We start from the raw sequence: 19505 nt of genomic DNA, 5'->3' as shown, positions 1-19505 counted from the left end.
GGAAATGTGGGGAGCAGAAATAGGGTAAGGATCGGCAAAGGACCTCGAGCCGGGAATTGAACTCGGGTCACAGTAAGCACCTTGGTGCTATGTGTCGACGCACTAACCACTAGGCTATTAGCGCCGGCATAATGCAATATATTAAAAGTGCAGTAGGTGATTGTCCTCAGAAACTGTTTTTGTTATGCTGGTTGAAAGTTCTCTGCACATCCTTATAGCAATCATTAAATTGAGTGGAAGTGCGGGACCAGGAAAGGTCATTCAGTCATTCATTTTCCTATTGGCTTAGTCCCTTTATTAATCAGGGGTCACCACAGCGGGATGAATCCGCAACTTATCCAGCATGTGTTCTTAGGAAGCGGATGCCACAAGCTAGTAATGGGTAACACCCATACACTCTTGCATTCACACCCACACATACACTACGGACAATTTTAGCTTATTCAATTCACCTATAGAGCGTATCTTTGGACTGTGGGGGAAACCGGAGCACCTGGAGAAAACCTACGCCAACACAGGGAGAACATGCAAACTCAGAAATGCAAATTGGTCCAGCCGGGGTTCGAACCAGCAACCTTCTTGCTGTGAGACGACAGCGCTACCTACTGCGTCACGGTGTCACCCTAGAAAAAGTTGATCTAATCAAAACGTTCGGTCTGAACATGATGATAGGCTGTCCTAAATAACTGTTAAAATGCGTAAATTAAGCAGAAAGGCTAACGTCATCGCTGTGACAGAAATATGCAGGCAAACATTAACAAACTAAGTTCATTTCATTTCATTTTCTTTCAGCATAGTCTCTTTATTCATCAGGGGTCGCCACAGCGGAATGAACTGACAAGTTATCCAGCATATGTTTTACACAACGGATTCCCTTCCAGCTGCAACCCAGTACTGGGAAACACCCATACACTCTCGCATTCACACAAATACACTACAGCCAATTTATTTATTCTATTCACCTATAGCGCATGTCTTTGGACCGGAGCACCCACAGGAAACCCACACCAACATAGGGGGAACATGCAACCTCCACACTGAAATGCCAACTTGTCCAAACGGGACTCGAACCAGTGACCTTACTGTGAGGCAACAGTGCTAGCCACCGTGTTGCCCCTGTTAAAAAGTTCTTTATCATAATTACTAACTGTACTATAAAGTTTTCTCTCTGGTAAACATTACGTGGTGTATTGTAGTGATGTTGTCTAGTGAGTGTACATGTGTGATTAGCAGGGTGGGGTGTAGGCTTTCAGTTTTATCAGGAAGGGAGGTGACGAGATCTCGGGCTACGAAATTTCACGAGACTAAATAACAACGTCGAGGAGAAAAGTTGTCTTGTGAGTCGTGGTGTTACTATGAAGCGTGAGGGTGAATTTGCACAAACCTGGCAACCCGGGCTGCCTCTGTGTTGCGCGTCACTCGTTTGCTTTGGAGAGTATGACGTAACCACTTTGTTTCACCAGAGTTCAAAGGTTGCCAACTAATTATTCCTATTTAACTTGGATTATTGAAGTGCAGTACAGACATGTAAACTCCGTAATCAAACTATTACTGTTGTGAAGGACTTTTAGCCGCATTTTGTGATAGGATAGTCCATATACACACGGGTGTTTAACACTATTCAAAGTCCAAACACAAGTGCTGTAGGTGAACTGAATAAATTTGGCCAGAGTGTATGTGAATGCGAGAGTGTATGGGCTTGTAGCTGGAATAGTTGGCGGTTCATTCCCCTGTGGTGACCTCTGATAAATAAGTGACAAAGCTGAAGAAAAATGAATGAACGAATGAATTTAAGAGCAATTTTAACATGTATGAAAACACAATATTTCAGCAAAGAAGCAAATCTAGTGGTTCAGGTTCATTAAGGTATATGCGGAGCTAGTGTTTCTTCCCATACTGATAAACCTCCGGTGAAGGGTTAAAGTGACTTTTTTTCTATTTCATACAGTTCCTTTTACAGCATCGATGTTGTAAGTTAATTAAAACATAATCAGTTGAATAGACTTTGGCATTCATTTAGTTGCTCATGCGTAAAACAAGACAAAAAAGCTTGCACGTGCCCGTCAGAATTGGCAGGCTAGCGCAGAATCTCTATTGAATATACTGGGCTAAAATAAATGCTCTTATTATAAAGACATGGCAGGGAAAATGTCATTTAATGCAGTGCTTCTTGTACAATCTGAGACCCACTTTATATCGGATATCCCTCAGCCAGTGGAGATTTGTGATTTTTAAAGAAAACAGACCTGTTTGCAAAACCTTTGCAAAACGAGGCAATTTTGCAAAGGCATACAGTTCACTGGAAGTGCTTAACCCAGGTAACTGGCAAATTAAAAGTTCTTTAGCATAACTCTGCATATACCCTATTGTTCTTTTACTTAAAAAAAACACTTTGTGGTCATGAATTCAATATTATCAAACTAACTCAATACAAAACTGACACATCAATAGCATATGTTGACTAAATAAGGGGCACTTTTTTTGTCACAAGACAAAACAAAACCACTTTCAGACGTAACGCTCCTCGCAATGAACTTTTCCTTCACCCCTGGAGGCCTGAATAAGGGTTAGGATTCCCAAAGACAGTGTCTGTCACAACACACACACACAGAGCATGTACAGTCTTACATAACAGCTCGGCCAAATAGACCGTCTGGTATTCTGGAGCGCTGGCAATGAAGATGAATCTGAACGCCTGCTGTAAAGAAATCTCTGATAATGGATCCTGTGAGATCCTCACTTCATTTGATAGCAGTGTAAATCATGACGGCTATGTGGTCTGAGCGCTGAGGACTCTTTGGCATAATGTGACGGCCACCAGTGTAGCTAATATTAACCACTGGAACGATTAGCATATGTGGAGCTGGTCTTTCTACTTATGTTCTTACAGTAACTCGATCAGAAAGCAGAAAGATGATGATGGTCAAACAACGACGCCAACAGAGTGATAAGTTCCGTTAAATGGACGATCTGCCAGCGAACCATCATACACTGACCTTTATTAACAAATAAAGCTGATCTAATCTGATCTCGAAACATCTAAACTAATTTCTGTTTTCAGAGAAAGAAAAGAAAAAAGTTGCATAGAAAGAGTTAACCAAAGTTTTACTGCAAATACCATTGTGAAAAAGTTTTTTACTGTATTATTTAGTGTAATGAAGTGCGTTATGGGACCTTTTTTTCTGCGCTGTCAATTTTTGATGCTGACAATTTAAGTCTGCATTTTAACAAGGTGACTTTTGTTGAATAGTTTCAAGAGTTGGTCCTTAGCTGATGATAGATTATGGAGCGTTCTTGGCATGCTGTCCTGGGAGAGAGCCCTGAACTTGTGAGATCCTCGAGCTCGGGGCTACCCCCGTTGCAGGGCGAGAGGAAAGTCCAAGTTCAGGTAGGTCTCGAGAACTCCCCTGCTTGATAATGCTGGAAGTAGATTAATGCTATGAAGTGTCTATGCTGTTAATTTAGATTTGTCAATTTACTTATGTTACAACGCCGACCTGGCCAGGTAGAGTCCGAGCCGGTGGCTTTCTTGCTGTGCGGCCGTGGTGCTAACCACTAGGCCTCCGTGCTGCCCTGACAAGGAAATTCTTCAAGACGAAGATGGCTGAAGTAAGATACTCTGGTTATTTATAGTGGTTAAGGAGTCGTCTGATTGGTAAATCAGTGTTATCTAATGTGGACCAGGTGCTATCGATCATAAGCGCGAGCTCCTCTCGAAATTAGTTTATAAATAAACTTCACTTAAATTAAGTCCATACAATAACAGAAAATGTCGTTTACAATACTGTAATTTACAACACCAATTCAGACCATAAATCACTTCAAACTATTAAAATGTAAATAAAAGTCATCTTTTCAAAGTTTTCAGCATTCAACGTTGTATAAAAATGCATAAAAAAATGAATCACAAAATATAGAAAACTGTTCATTTACATTTTTTTTTTTTTTGTGTGACTAGTGTTGAAAAACCACTGGCTTTGAGAGTATTATTGTTGCAACAACAACTAAAAGGATTAATTAATTAAAGGGTTAGTTAATTAAATAAAGTTGTGTTACTTTTCAAATATTGCTTTAGTTTCTGCTCCTAACATGAAAAACAACTACTTCTGCTAAATACTAAATGCTAAAAACGATTGCTAAATGCTAAAGCTAACTACTACATTCACCAACCATCTCTCATCTTTTTAGTTAACACTTCAACTAATCTCAACAAACGGATAAAAAGTGGTTAAAATAGACAGATTTAGAAAGGAAAACAATGGCACCTGGATGAGAGTGAGTCTGGACATTTCCGGGAAGAAGCTAAGCATGCTCAGGTCCTAAAATACCATGACAGGGATTACATCTAAACCAGACTTACAGGTAAATGAAGTCAAGTGTCCTGCTCAGGTGCTGACCTGACTTTAGAGCTCAGGTAATTCAGGTTTAACCTCACCTTACTCTAGTTAACTGTTTACCAATGCTATTGAGAGTCTCTCTAATGGTTACATGAGGCTAGCATGCAACTGAGACCACATTTACATTCACCGTTTACGCCAAAAGTCAAGATTACAGTAGTCAGCATTTGAAAACAATCCATCAAAGTTGTCCTAAAACTCTTAGACATAACCCATTCTTGATTATTCTCCAAAAAACTATTGTGATCCACTTTAAATGTTTATGTTCTCCTCATCATGGTGGCTCATTGGTTAGCACTGTCGCCTCACAGTAAGAAGGTCGCTGGTTCAAGTCCCGGCTGGGTCAATTGGCATTTTAATGTGTTCTCCCCATGTTGGCGTAGGTTTCTTACAGGTGCTCTGTTTTCCCCACAGTCCAAAGACATGCGGTATAGGTGAATTGACTGTAGTGTATGTGTGTGTATGTGAGAGTATATGGGTGTTTCCCAGTACTGGGTTGCAGCTGGAAAGGCATCCTTTGTGTAAAACATATTCTGGATAAGTTGGCGGTTCATCCCGGTGTGGCGAACCCTGATGAATAAAGTGACTAAGCCGAAGTAAAATGAATAAATGAATGTTCTCCTCATCGAATACATGGTAAAAAAAAAATTCTCTATTTTGTGATTCACAGTTTTTGTTTTCAGTTCATTTACCATAATTAATTGCATTGTGGGACCTTTTTTCTTGCTCTGTCGATTTTTTAATGTTGAAAATGCATCTCTGCAGTTTAACAAAGTGTCATTTTAGTAATTTGAAACACTATAATCTGTAAGAAATAAAAATTAGATAAATAAGTCTATAAAATAACAGAAACGTACTGGCAGTACTGTAATCTAACGTATTTCACGTTCTCCTCATCTTATACTTTCAAAGTTTCACAATTCCCGGACCCATGCAAAGCCAAAAGAGCAACAGCGTGTAGCAACATGACATCATGGTCGTGGTTCAGATGCCATGACCTCAGCGTGGTGGAATACGCAAAAGTACACGTTCTAGATTACACATCTTCAGCGCTGCTAATCGAAATCAGATGACATTTCCTGAAAGAAGGAAAATGTCTACAGAAAGCTGGAACATTTATTGACTCCAAATCTGCGATTCGGAAATCTCAAATATCGAACAGCTAATTTACTTTGCTAACAGAAAGCCAATAAGAAAACAAATATCACTTTGGCAGGACACACTATGCAAACTATAAATCTTTCCAAACTTCATAGCATGTGATTATAACGAGCATATGTTGTCAAATAATATTGCACAGTATTCTTTTCATCGATTTAATTATTTAAAGTGTCGATAAAGCATTTTATCAATTTGTTTCTGTAGATTTATATCACAAAACACATTTCTTAAGGTCATTAAATTAGTACTTTTCTTCTGCATTAAGCCATGAATCTCAATACAGCAGCACTTACATAGACCAACCAAATGTTACACTTTTACTCATATCTATAACATTTTAATCTACTAAAGTTTACTTTTTTTCATCTAGAATTTCCCCCCTGGCTGTTTAGAGTGATTTATTTCTGGATTAAGAATGTATTGAAAGAGTTTCCCCTAATAAAACCTCTTGTGAAAAGTCTAATATATAGTAAATTGAAACAAAACTTTTCAATCTGACTTCAACCAGGATCAAATTTTAGCAGTATAAATGCATGCAAATTAGCACATTTAATTAAAAAATGCTTATTTGCATATTAGAAAATAGGATTTTTCAAACTTCTAATATAATATATGTTAGGAAATATTAGTATTGCCTACTTACCCTATTTATATTTAGCCAATTGCCTTAAACTGAATGTATTAAATAGCATTTGTTCAAATAAAACATCAAAAATTGAATGAGTAATGTTCAATCAATACAGCTTACTTATTTCAAACTATACATATTAATGATGATCACACTGAATATAATAACGGGGCAGGTGGCTCAGTGGGTAGCACTGTCACCTCACTGCAAGAAGGTTGCTTGTTCGAGTCCTGGATGTTGGACCGGTTGGCGTTTCTGTGAGGAGTTTCCTCTGGGTGCTCCGGTTTCCTGCAATTTGGAAATCCAAATGTCTAACTCCTGATTTACTTTGCAGCTAGCCAATAAGAAAACAAGTATCACTTTGGCAGGACACACTATGCAAAATAAAAGTCTTTCCAAACTCCATAGCATGTATTTATAATGAGCATATGTTGTCAAATAACATTATACCGCATTCTTTTCATGAACAAGATTATTCCATTTACATACCATATACAGTTGAAGTCAGAATTATTAGCCCCCCTGTTTATTTCCCTCCCAATTTCTGTTTAACGGAAAGCACATTTCTAAACATAATAGTTTTTATAACTCATGTCTAATAACTGATTTATTTTATCTTTGCCATCATGACAGCACATAATATTTGATTAGATATTTTTCTAGATACTAGTAAACAGCTTAAAGTGACTTTTAAGTTCTGACGACAATTGAAATAAAATATTGCTCAAGGGGGCTAATAATTTTGACCCTTAAATGTTTTTTTTTTTTTTTTAAATAAAAACTGCTTTTATTCTCACCCAAATAAAACAAGAGATTCTCTAAAAGAAAAAAAAATATTATAGGAAATACTGTGAAATTTTCCTTTTTCTAGTAAACATAGATAAGGAAATATTTAAATATATAAATAAATAAATAAATAAATAAATAAATAAATAAATAAATAAATAAATAAATAAATAAATAAATAAATAAATAAATAAATAAATAAAAATAAAATAAAAATAAAAGAAAAAAGAAAGAAAAGAAAAAAAAATCACTTGGGGGGGTTGGGGGGTAAATAATTTGGACTTCAACTGTATGTAATGATGCTAACAGACCTATGTAACGCTAATTTTGCTTTAAAGCATATATATGCAATGGACTTTTAAAGTGAATTTAGTTCCACTTGTAATATCTGGTGCTTCATTTCCCAGAATGCCCCACAATCCAGCCGAGAGTTGTAACCTTTCAGCCTACTGCAGATATTACATTCACAATCCCAGCGCACAAATTGCATTCGGCTTGTTTGCGGGAATAAATAAATGACTGGCAACCCTGTTGTAGAAAACCGTGTACCGCTTTGGGAGACTTTTTTTTTTGTTTTTTTTTCCAGAACAAACCATTGCGACAGTGCTCCTCGCTAGTTAAATTACAGAGAGGACGGTGTAGCGGGGGACTCCTCCTGTCGCAATTCTCCCGGCGTGTTTGTCAACAGCGCAGCCTGTCTATAATTGGTGTAATTGTCAGGTTAAAAGCGGGAAATAACAAAAGCGGGCTCATTTTGGCACGACCAGGGCCATGTCATTAACCAAGACCAGGGATTTGGAGACACTTTCTTGTAAAGATTGAGAGAAAGAGAGAGAGGGCTTGATAAAAATGGCTGCCTCTTATCTCTGCTATGCATATGAAAGGCTTATGCTGTCTCCATGACAGACTCTACGCCTCGTCAGTGTGGGATTCGCTGAGGTAGAGTACAGCAAAGGACAGCTCGAGAGATGAAATAACGTAAAGGAAGCCTAGGCATCACTTTATACGTTTATGTACATGTGTAGGTGTGCGTTTGTATTTAGACGTCCACATGTGTGGCTGTGCATTCGTGTGGGGGTGTTAAGCGAGAGATAAAAAGGAGGGAATGCAAAAGAAAGAGTCGGGAATAGATTACAAGCCACCGTATGAAAACACAAAGTCACCCGCTTGAGAGATGAAAAAAAAAGAAAGATTTTTTTTTTCTCTCCCGTGCATCTTGGCTGAGGTTCAGGCTTTTCAAGTATGTTGTCAAAACAGAGAAGTGTGCATTCCTACAACAAGCTCAAATCCGCCCCTTAATCTGTAATGAATACTTAATCCAAGACGTAATGTAGCACCTATAATTACAATAATGAGCAAGGGTATTTGAAGAGCCGATGCGTCTTTTAAATTTTATTTCTAAGTTCTGCTGTAGTGGTTATTCATCTTATTAATCAACATTCTCCGAGCCTCTTCTTCTTTTGTTTCTTTGCTTTTGCTTCGTTCCCGAAATAAACAGCGTGTCTCTTTGAGCTACAGCTGTATAATTTGTCAGCCGAGCGAAAGCATTTATCTGTAAATTTATTTTCAATTTGAGGCGTGCTGGTGTAATGAAAACCGAATCAAGAGCTGAGAGAGGATTATTTTACTAAACGGCTGTATCAGCTTGCTGGTAAAGTGTGGGATGGAGGGTCATAACGATCTAAACTTCAAGACTGCACAGGTATCACATTATGCTACCTGGCTCTATTTCAATGCTGACCAGAAGAAATGCTCGAAGGTAGGAACTTCCGTCAAGTGTAGGTATATGAATTCTGCACAAACCTGACTGCTAAATACATGTTGTAAAAGTGCATATACTTATTTACCTACTATGTAGTTTACACACTTTGCAAGTGCATTCTCTGTATGATAATATGACATTTTGAGTTAAAGATGAAACATTATGGTGTAAATAATTCTTTCATGATCATACTTCTGCTGGATTACACCTAAAACAACAGGGGGCATGGACTTAGAAGATATGTCAGTAGAGATACTTCAGCTCAACAAAAGGATGGCAACAGCCATAACAAAGATTTGGATTTAATCTTTGAAGACTCCTTTTCGTTTCTCTTGATGCTAGGTATCTTTTAAAAAAAAGATTCCCTTGACAGACATCAGTTATGTGAAATCCTTTCCTTTAAACCCTGAAATCAGAGGATGGTGCATTGAGGGCACTTGGTTCAATCTTGTTTTAAAAGTGCTCCCATCATTGTCCATGTTCCTCGATGATCTGACAAGAGCCACTGATGGGGCTTAAGCCTGGTTTTTACTTCTGCGTCAAGTGACCGGCATAACCCACGGCGCATGCAATGCGCGTAGCTATGCATTTATACTTCTGCGCGCTGTCTCTGTGGGTTTGCATTAACACTTCCGAAACGCTAGTTGGCAGTGAGGTGTAAATGTGTCTCTGTGTTGAGTTTCTTCGCTGCTGTTTTACTTTTCCTGAACACTTCCGGGATGTACAAGTGGCTCAAACTCGCTCATTTTGAGGCAGGAACCGGCGGACGTGCAACAACTTTAACTATGAGGTAAACACAAAACAAAACTTTCCATCCGGAGCTCCTTCACCGGACTCCACACTTGTAAACAATCGCTCCATCAGGCTCGCGCCATTCACGCGGCTCTCGGTCCCGCCCAGACTCGTCAGAGCTACCAAGCCCACCAATCACAGAGCAAGCGCTACGCTTCGTTGCGACGTGTAGTTACATTTTTTGAGAGGTGCACGTCAGTGACGCCGACGGCCACAGCGAAGGGCTATGCGTCAGCGCTCTAGCATACGCCGGCGTTTGACGCAGAAGTATAAATCAGCCTTTAGAGGCATAGTCCTCAAATCCGGACTTAAACTGATGCCTCTGATCAACCAACCAGTCATTTCAGTTCTAATTAAACATGGCCACTGAAGTGAATCCTCTTCTAGCTGTAAACAAGCTCCTAAAGATACTAGTGTCTGTGTTCAGAGGTTGGCTTATTTCTATCGATTCAATAAATATTCTGGAAGAGTAATGATAATTGAAAGAGTGTGAGTGCACAAAGGTCAACCATCCTGTAAAATTCAGGACTCTTATTCTAAAATATGAGTAAGATATTAAACAGCAAATCTTTACTTGTCTTGGAGAATGCTCCACTGATCTTTGGCAGAAAGTAAGGTCACTACAGGGTAATTAGTTAGGTTAGTATTAAAACAAAACTCAGAATGTTCAAACTCTAAAAGTTGGCTGAAACTCTGTAACTTGTACCCTTCTGATCGGTTCTACTGACTTAAGAGGCATGTTGAACCGCTTTAGGTAAGATTAGCCATTTCCTTCACCACTCTGCTGGATATTAGGCTGGATATTAGAGACTACTGTAGGTGATCACTAATGGTCGTCATTAGAATGTATTTTACAGTATGCTCAAACTGGCATCCACCAAATGTGGACAAAATTAAACACAACAGAGAACACAATGCCAGCCAGACCTGAGAAGAATGACGGTTCCTCCATCTACTATCACTCCCCCACATAAACATTCTCTATATTGTTCCCCTAGAATTCCCTCCAACATCTCCGTTGCAAGCTTTGTTTAACACTTTCGCTGTTGGTGACAGCTGGATAAAGGAGGTGCGACTCCTGGCAAAAACATCAAGGCAAGGCAGCTGTCCGTCAGGGCTACAAGGGGGCTGACGGGATGGGAAAATGTGCAGTATGCCGATAAATATTTAATGCAAACTAATGCAACGCAGGACTCTTCCCCACTGGCCAGAGGGAGGGGAAATGAGAGCAGGTAATTATCCCAGTGCCCGAAGGCCAAAAATGATGGAGATTGCAGAAAGCAGGGATATTTAGCCCAGCTAATGAAGGCTTGCGTTCTCTCGGTAGGCAGTGGGAGGTGAGTGTGCATTTCTATGTGTGTGTGTCTGTGCAGAAAAGAGGGAGATAGAGCTAGTGAGAGAGTCCTCTGTGTTTCTGCCCATGCAGGCGGTGGGTCTTGATAAGGCATGATTACATAATGCACTATCCAGCGTACTGTGTGCTAACATTGGAGCTCTCCGCTGCCCCATCCCTTTCTCTCTCTGCAGGACCTGTCCAAACCAAGCCATCATACACACACACACACACACACACATACATACACAGACCCCAGTAGAGAGCAGAGCCCGAGGCAGCAGCCAGTGTGGATTACTGAAAGGAATCCTCGCCTTGCGGTTTAAGATCTCTTTCTCCTAAACCTCCTCAAGGATCAAGAGTGTTTTCAGTATCGGCAATAGGCAGGTTCACCTTTGCTGGGCTGGAATTGAGATTTGAACCTAAACTCAGCATTACTCTACACCTACCCACTGAGAAAATAGAGTCTAATCTAGAGGCATTCCAAACAGACAATCCATGTTAAAGTTTATCCCATGGTTGTGGATCCAAGTTAGACAAATCGTGTGTTCGTGGTTGAGGTCAGAGTGGTTTATTACCACCTGCTTTGAACCCCTTAAATAAAACGTTCGTTTTTAATGTGGCTCGTTTAACCCTCCTGTAAGGACTGCACCATCTACCCATCCCTTTCCATAACCCTCCAGTGTAGGCAAATCGAAAGCGAATGCTAAGTTTGTGCAGCTCTCTGCAACTCTTATGAAATTTTAACCATGCTATTTGGATTCACACACGCTTCCTAGCGACGGCAGCCACATGCTGGCATTGAAATTCTTAATTTTGTACTTCCCGCTTGGTGGAGGAAATGAACGGTAACAGGATTCGGATTTGAATGATAACCTTCAACCTCCGGACCCCAGTTACCTGTCCACTCTTTATCGTGTTAATCTGATAATGTAAGTGCGGTGTGGATGCTAAGCAGAAACACCCCATATCCGTAGTCTCCATCAACTGGCTGAAATGTCAATTCCAGCGTAGATCAATTACAGATTAAGTAGCTGTGTACAGGTGAGCACAAAGCGTAATGTAAGCAAAGGTTAGGTGACCAGGTCCGGCTTTGTACTACTCTGCAACTCTCGAAGTCTGCTTTACTTGGAGAGTTGCAGAAATTCTAACCGTTCTGATTCTGTAAAAACACAAACACAACAGTTTATTTGAGATAATTTAGGCTCCAGTAAGGCAGGAGGGAGAAAAATACAGTACGACAGAAAAAGAGACAGTGTAAGACGCATGGGTTGTGGGTTTATAGGGGAAGGCCTCTTGCTGTTAGAGTGGTGCAGATCTGTTGTTTGTACCAAGAAATGCACATCTCTCTCTCTCTCCTGTCACCATCACTGCATGAGCACTTGTATACACACACACATTCACATACACACCTTTACTACACAAACTCTGTTTGCTAGCTTGCTGTGCAATGGGTACCACACAGCTATGATCATTTCACCTTACCCCCCAACAAGCTAACAAACACAAGTACACACACAAGCTCTCCAACACCCATGCAAATTCCCGTTTTACATAATTAAATGCATCATTTAAAATCAGGCTTTGATGGTTCCTCTAGTAGCACCTTGTCATGCGGTTGCAGCAAGCGTCTGGGACTGTGATAATTGCATCCCTGTAGTAGAGCTGCTGGGCTGTGCGGCAAACAGGGAATTACCCGCCGGGTCTAGCAGCTCGAGTCTTCGCCTGGTAGACAACCAAAGCATGCTGCGAAGTAGACAACACACTCTCACGTACGTACAATCTCGCACCTGTTCTTCAAACGGGATCTTCTGAATCTGTGAATGAGCGAAAGCAAGACATTCCCTTACAACCCGTGTTATGAGTTCTCTGCTAATATGGGATCGCGTTGCGTTGTCCTCCGGGACAAACCGAAGTGGTCGCAGTTGGCGGGGCCAGATGGGGGTGGAGACAGATGAGGTAGATTCGCGGATGTTATTAATGAAGCGCTACCATCCCAAACGACCTTGAGCAGAGCGAGCCACCCACCACAAGAGCGAGGGCGCATCTGAACTGTATTTAGACAACAAACGGCAGGCAAACACGGTGAGCAATCAATGCCACAATTCTACCTCTAATCCGGTCTCAAAGACTCGCTTGGCTGTTCTGCCAACACTCCGAGAACGTTTCCGCAACCAATCATATTTTACACCGCAATGCTCCGTGCACCAAAATAGACCTCGATTCATGCCGCATACGCTCTAATTCCATAAATCTCAATTTGTTTCCTGCATAATGGGATCTCTGGGCTGAAATTAATCTTTTTACCATTTTTTTATTATTTGAATAGGACGGCTTGAAAAGTAAACCTCTCATCTTTGCATTATTTACTCAGTGCATTTGTTTGGGGGATGCGCTGGTAGGATATCAAAATCAATGAGGCAGTCTTACAAACATAACAGTTATATTATCTCATTGGAAATGTAATATGCTATTATAAGAAAACAGCCAAAACGTAATCGAATATCAGTGGATCGAATAAGAGAATGACCAGTGCAAAACTGAAAAACTCTGAACTTGGAAGGATTGTTCACCCAATAATGCAAATGTACTATTTTCTTGCCTTTACGTATTATTTTCTTACCTTTATTCTGTCGAATACTAAATATATTTCAAAGAAAGCTATTCTTTAAACTGTTAAATGTTGTTCGGATGATAATAATTTAGGAAATGATCTCTTCTCACTGTTCTTACGATGTTGAGGTCTTAAAATCTCCACTACTAATCTGACGAAATAAATAAGGTTTGTTAAAAAAGTGCAGTTCCAGGACGATGACTGAGATAAAACATTTTCTACATAATTTAAAATGCAACAATCTATGAATTACAACTGGGATATTTTTAATGATACATCTCAGCACCTCTGGCTGTCTTAGTGGAAAACACAGCCTATTTAAATTTAGTCTTGAAGGCTGCCTCTATATTTGCGGTTGCAGCCGAAAATGCAACGGTAGCAGGATTCGAAATGTGAAGCAGATTCAGATTCAGTTTAGCTAATAATATTAATAATAATGAGCTGGGCAGCTTACAGTGTAATGCTGTGTTCACATCAACGCCATGTCTGAGTGCACTAGATCCTTTCGGAGGTGCACCCGGCTTGGTGAGTTTATCAACTCCTCCAGAAACTATACCTGGATGATGAAGGCTTTCAGCGGTGCTTCAGACTGAGCCGAGCCCAGTTTGATGAACTTTTGTTTGTTGTTGGCAAGACGATTTCCCCTCGGGACACCAACAACAGCAACTATGTCATGATCACTCCCCTACAAGAGCAAGCTCATGACTGGTTAAAGTGAAGCATTCACAAATTTCCACTTAAGTTCAGATTTTCCAACTTGAGCGCTCAACACGTGCTGCTTCATTTGTGAGAATCGCATCATTCGTGCAGCTTCATTAGCGTAAAATGGGCCGCCGGATGTTTATTAGCATCTCGCATTGATTTAACATGTATATCACTCACGATTGACGTTTCATCCGTGTCTCTGGTGCGAACGCAGCATAAGGCTCAATCAACAGGCACACTCGCTACTGTTGGTGTTGTCAATCTGGCAACCTGCATGTTTGTTAAGTCATCAGAGGGTAGGGTCGGGTGAAAAAAATATCCTCGCCAATATTTCGAATTTGGACTGCAATACCAAGTCCAACCACTTGGTTTCAATCCTACATATTGCACATATTAATTAAGAGGGCGACGCAGTGGTGCAGTGGGTAGCACGTTCGCCTCACAGCAAGAAGGTCGCTGGTTCGATCGTTGGCTCATTTGGCGTTTCTGTGTGGAGTTTGCATGTTCTCCCTGCGTTCGCGTGGGTTTCCCCCACAGTCCAAAGACATGCAGTACAGGTGAATTGGGTAAGCTAAATTGTCCATAGTGTATGAGTGTGTGTGAATGTGTGTGTGGATGTTTCCCAGAGATGGGTTGCGGCTGGAAGGGCATCCACAGCGTAAAAAACTTGCTGGATAAGTTGGTGGTTCATTTCGCTGTGGCGACCCCGGATTAATAAAGGGACTAAGCCGACAAGAAAATGAATGAATGAATGAATGTATATTAATTTAACTATGAATCCGGACCTTTTGCCAAGTCAAAGCATGCCCCATCAGACTCCAATGTGCTTAAACATTTCTGAAAAATATATTTTTATATGTAACTTCTATATGACATCAAAACATTTGATGCACCATAATCCACATGAGGTGGTTTTTGAATTAGCTAATACTATGACTATTAATATCAACTGACCACCGTACAGTATGTAAGGCTCGATCAACAGGCACGCTCGCTACTGTTGTTGTTGTCAATCTAGAAACTTGCATGTTCGTTAAGTCATCAGAGGAGGGGTTGGGTGAAAAAAACCCTCACCAATATTTTGAATTTGGACTGCAATACCAAGTTCAACCACTTGGAGTCAATCCTACATATTTAACCTTTAAAATTAAGTTAGTATTTTAATTTAATTATAAATTCAGACCTGCTGCAAAGCCAAAGCAAGCCCCATCAAACTCCAATGCGTTTAAATATTTCTGAAATATATATTTTTACATATAACTTCTATATAACATCAAAACATTTGATGCATTATAATCCATGAGGTGGTTTTTAGTTAGCTAATGGATATTAACATTAACTTACCATTTTAAAGTGTGTAAGGCTCGATTAACAGGCACACTCGCTACTATTGGTGTCGTCAATCTGGTCCCCTGCATGTTCGTTAAGTCATCAGAGGAGGAATCAGGTGAAAAAACCTTCGCCAATATTTGGATTTTGGACTGCAATACCAAGTTCAACCACTTGGTGTCAATCCTACATACTGCACCTTTAAATTTAATGAAGTATTTCAATTTATTTCTGAATTCAGACCTGTTGCCAAGTTAAGGCAAGCCCCATTAGACCCCAATGTAAATATTTCTGAAAAATATATTCTTACATATAACTTATATATAACATCAAAACAACTGATCTTTCATAATCCACAAGGTGGTTTTTGATTAGCTAATATGTTATAAATGTTACAAACAAAAACATTAGATGACCATTTTACAGTGTGTAAGGATCGATCAATAGGCACACTCACTCCGGTTGGAGTCTTCAATCTGGCAACCTGCATGTTCGTTAAGTCATCGGAGAAGGGGTTGGGTGAAAAAAAAAACCTCGCAAATATTTGGAATTTGGACTGCAATACCAAATTCAGCCACTTGGTGTCAATCCTACATATTGCACCTTTAAATATAATTGAGTATTTTAATTTAATTATGAATCAAGGCCTGTTGCAAAGCCACAGCATGCCCAATCAGACTCCAATGTGCTTAAATATTTCAGAAAAATATATTCACACATATAACTTCTGTATAACATCAAAACATTTGGTACGTCATAATCCACATGAGGTCATTTTTAATAAGCTAATAATATGAATATTAACATTGGCCCACCATCTTACAGTGTGTAAGGACCAATCAACAGGCACACTCGCTACTGTTGGGGTCGTCAATCTGGCAACCTGCATGTTCGTTAAGTCATTGGAGGAGAGGTCAGGTGAAAAAAAACCCTCACCAATATTTCGAATTTGGACTGCAATACCAAGTCTAACCACTCGGTGTCAATCCTACATATTGCACCTTCAAATATAATGTAGTATTTTAATTTAATTATGAAAGCAAGCCCTATCAGACTCAAAAACAGATACTTACATACAGTATAATATATCTCTATAACATTTCATGCATCATATTCTTTTAGTTGTGGGAGTTTCTTTTACCCAACTAGCTGTTTCAGCTAAATATTCAGGCCGATTCCGAGTCCTACCCTGCGGCCCACAAAAGAACTATGCTTCATTGGGTTCACTGTGTGAATCTCACTGCCAACCTGCCGTTCAAGGGCACCGTGATGACATTTTTATATTCCACGCTTAAAAAAAAAAAACTGTCCCGAGAAGTGTTTAAGAATTCATCGCTCTCGCACAGTCCCTCTGTCCTCAGATTTAGAAGATGTGCAGGATTTCGATTGATTTCAGCTTGAATTGATCAATAATGCAGCGCCGGCGAGAGAATATGAGAGAATAGAAGGAAGAGAATATTTTTTTACTATCAGCTCGATAATTACCGCAGGGATCGCTAATGAGAGGCACGGCGTAAACGAACACAATAGCATGCACTGTTTACTCACGGTTGCTCAAGCTTGGGAAAAAAAAAGCGAAAACAAACACACTCACACACACACACACACACACACGTAAATCCCTTTTGTATAAATTATGAAACTCCCAAAACCGCTAAACCAAGCAACAACGTATCCCACAACAGATCAAAGGCTCGTTCTAATCAATGCCTACGAAATATGTCAAAGATCAAAAACAAAAAAAAATAAAAGAGAGACTCCTCGACCGGGCCGTACGCCCATTATTGCGCTAACGTCTCCCTGAGCATTTTCACACTCCTCTCATCAACAGCTTTGTTTACCGTTTCAGCTCATAATTAAAGCCGGAGCCTCGCAATGGAGTAGCCGTGAGATCCGATCGCGCCGGTGAAGAGAGAACAACCAAGCAGCCGACGTTCAGCCGCTGATCTGGTTTAATCTTGTGGATGTTTGTAACACATCACTGTAATGAGCTTCAATGAGCTGTTTTCTTCCCCCTCTGCATTAACTGCGCTTCAGACGCCGGGCGCTTTTTAACAAAGACATTTGTGCAGATGCTGGTGTCTGATTCCTTTTGCTTTGTACTTGCAAGGCATGACGTGTTATGGAACACTCCGGGTTATTATTGTAAATAGGCTGATTTTACAAGTCACCCACTGTTAAACAGTCGAGTTGTATCATATTTTAATCCATTCAGATCATCTGCTTGTCTGACTTTTAGCTTAGCTTAGCATAGATCATTTAATCGGATTAGACCGTTAGCATTCCTCTCAAAAATGAACCAAGAGCATCAATAATTTTCCTTTTTAAAGCTTCATTAAAGCTCTTGTGTAAATACATCATGTATTAAGACTGACAGAAAGAGAAAAGTAGCTATTTTCTTGGTTGATATGGCTAGGATCTACACTCATTCTGCCGTAGAAATGAAGGACCTTTGCTGTCGTACTATGGCTGAAGCAGGCAATACACTTTTCCAAGCTTTAAATGGGAAAGTTATTTAAACTTAAAAAAAGAAAATCTGTAAGACGCTAATGGTCTAATCTGATTCAATGGATTTTGCTAAGCTAAGCTAAAACTGCTCCTGCTAGACCCAGAGATTGTCTGAAAAATTTTGGTGAGATGCTAATGGTCTAATCTGATTTAATGAATTATGCTAAGCTAAAATTGTTTCTGCCAGACACAGAGATCGTTTGAAAATTTTCAGTAAGATGCTAATGGTCTAGTTCGATTCAATGAATTATGCTAAGCTTAGCTAAAAGTCCTCCTGGAAGACCAAGCGATCGGATAAAAATTTTCAGTGAGATGCTAATGGTCTAATCTGATTCAATGAGTTATGCTGAGCTAAGCTAAAATTGTTTCTGTCAGACCCTGAGATCTTCTGAAAAGTTTCAATGAGATGCTAATGGTCTAATCTGATTCAATGAATTATGCTAAGCTAAGCTAAGCTTAAAGTGTTCCTGACAGACCCAGAGATTGACTGAAAACTGTCAGTAAGATGTTAATGGTCTAATCTGATTCAATTAATTATGGTAAGATAAGATAAAGGTGCTCCAGATTGGCTAAATATCTTCAGTAAGATGCTAATGGTCTAATCTGATTCAATAAATTATGCTTAGCTAAGCTAAAAGTGCTCCTGCAAGACCCATAGATCGGCTGAAAAAATTCAGTGAGATGTTAATGGTCTAATCTGATTCAATTAATTATGGTAAGATAAGATAAAGGTGCTCCAGATTGGCTAAATATCTTCAGTAAGATGCTAATGGTCTAATCTGATTCAATAAATTATGCTTAGCTAAGCTAAAAGTGCTCCTGCAAGACCCATAGATCGGCTGAAAAAATTCAGTGAGATGTTAATGGTCTTATCCCATTCAATGAATTATGCTAAGCTAAGCTAAAAGTGTTCCTGTCACACCCAGAGATTGACTAAAATTTTTCAGTAATATGCTAATGGTCTAATTTGATTCAATGAATTATGCTAAGCTAAGCTAAAAGTGCACCTGTCACACCCAGAGATCGGCTGAAAACTGTCAGTGAGATGCTAATGGTCTAATCTGATTCAATGAATTATGCTAAGCTAAGTTAAAAGTGCTCCTGTCAGACCCAGAGACTGGCTAAAAATCTTCAGTGAGATGCTAATGGTCTAATCAGTTTCAATGAATTATGCTAAGCTAAGCTAAAAGTGCTCCAGTCAGACCCAGAGAGTGACAAAAAAAAAAAAAAATTCAGCGAGATGCTAATGGTCCAATCAGGTTCAATGAATTGTGCTAAGCTAAGCTAAAAGTGCTTATGCCAAACCCAGAGATCAGGTGAAATTTTTCAGTGAGATGCTAAAGGTTTAATCTGATTCAATGAATTATGCTAAGCTAAGCTAAAAGTTCTCCTGCCAGACCCAAAGATTGGCTGCACACTTTTTCTAAGATGCTAATGGTCTAATCTGATTCAATGAATTAAGCTAAGCTAAAAGTGCTCCTGCCAGACCC

At 39.7% G+C, this 19505-nt stretch overlaps 1 protein-coding gene across 4 annotated transcripts in view; it reads right to left on the bottom strand.

Moving 5' to 3' along the window:
* Positions 1-19505, bottom strand: part of roraa (RAR-related orphan receptor A, paralog a) — a 512855-nt gene that overhangs the window by 75249 nt on the left and 418101 nt on the right. The window contains exon 1 of one of the 4 annotated variants that reach the window (XM_087310918.1): positions 17349-17606. The gene's annotated coding sequence lies outside the window, so the exon portion shown is untranslated. 4 annotated transcript variants of the gene reach the window in all.

Source organism: Danio rerio, chromosome 25 (assembly GCF_052040795.2).
Source record: "Danio rerio strain M-AB ecotype USA chromosome 25, GRCz13ab, whole genome shotgun sequence".
Lineage (NCBI taxonomy): Eukaryota > Metazoa > Chordata > Actinopteri > Cypriniformes > Danionidae > Danio > Danio rerio.
This window is presented reverse-complemented; position numbering and strand designations above follow the sequence as displayed.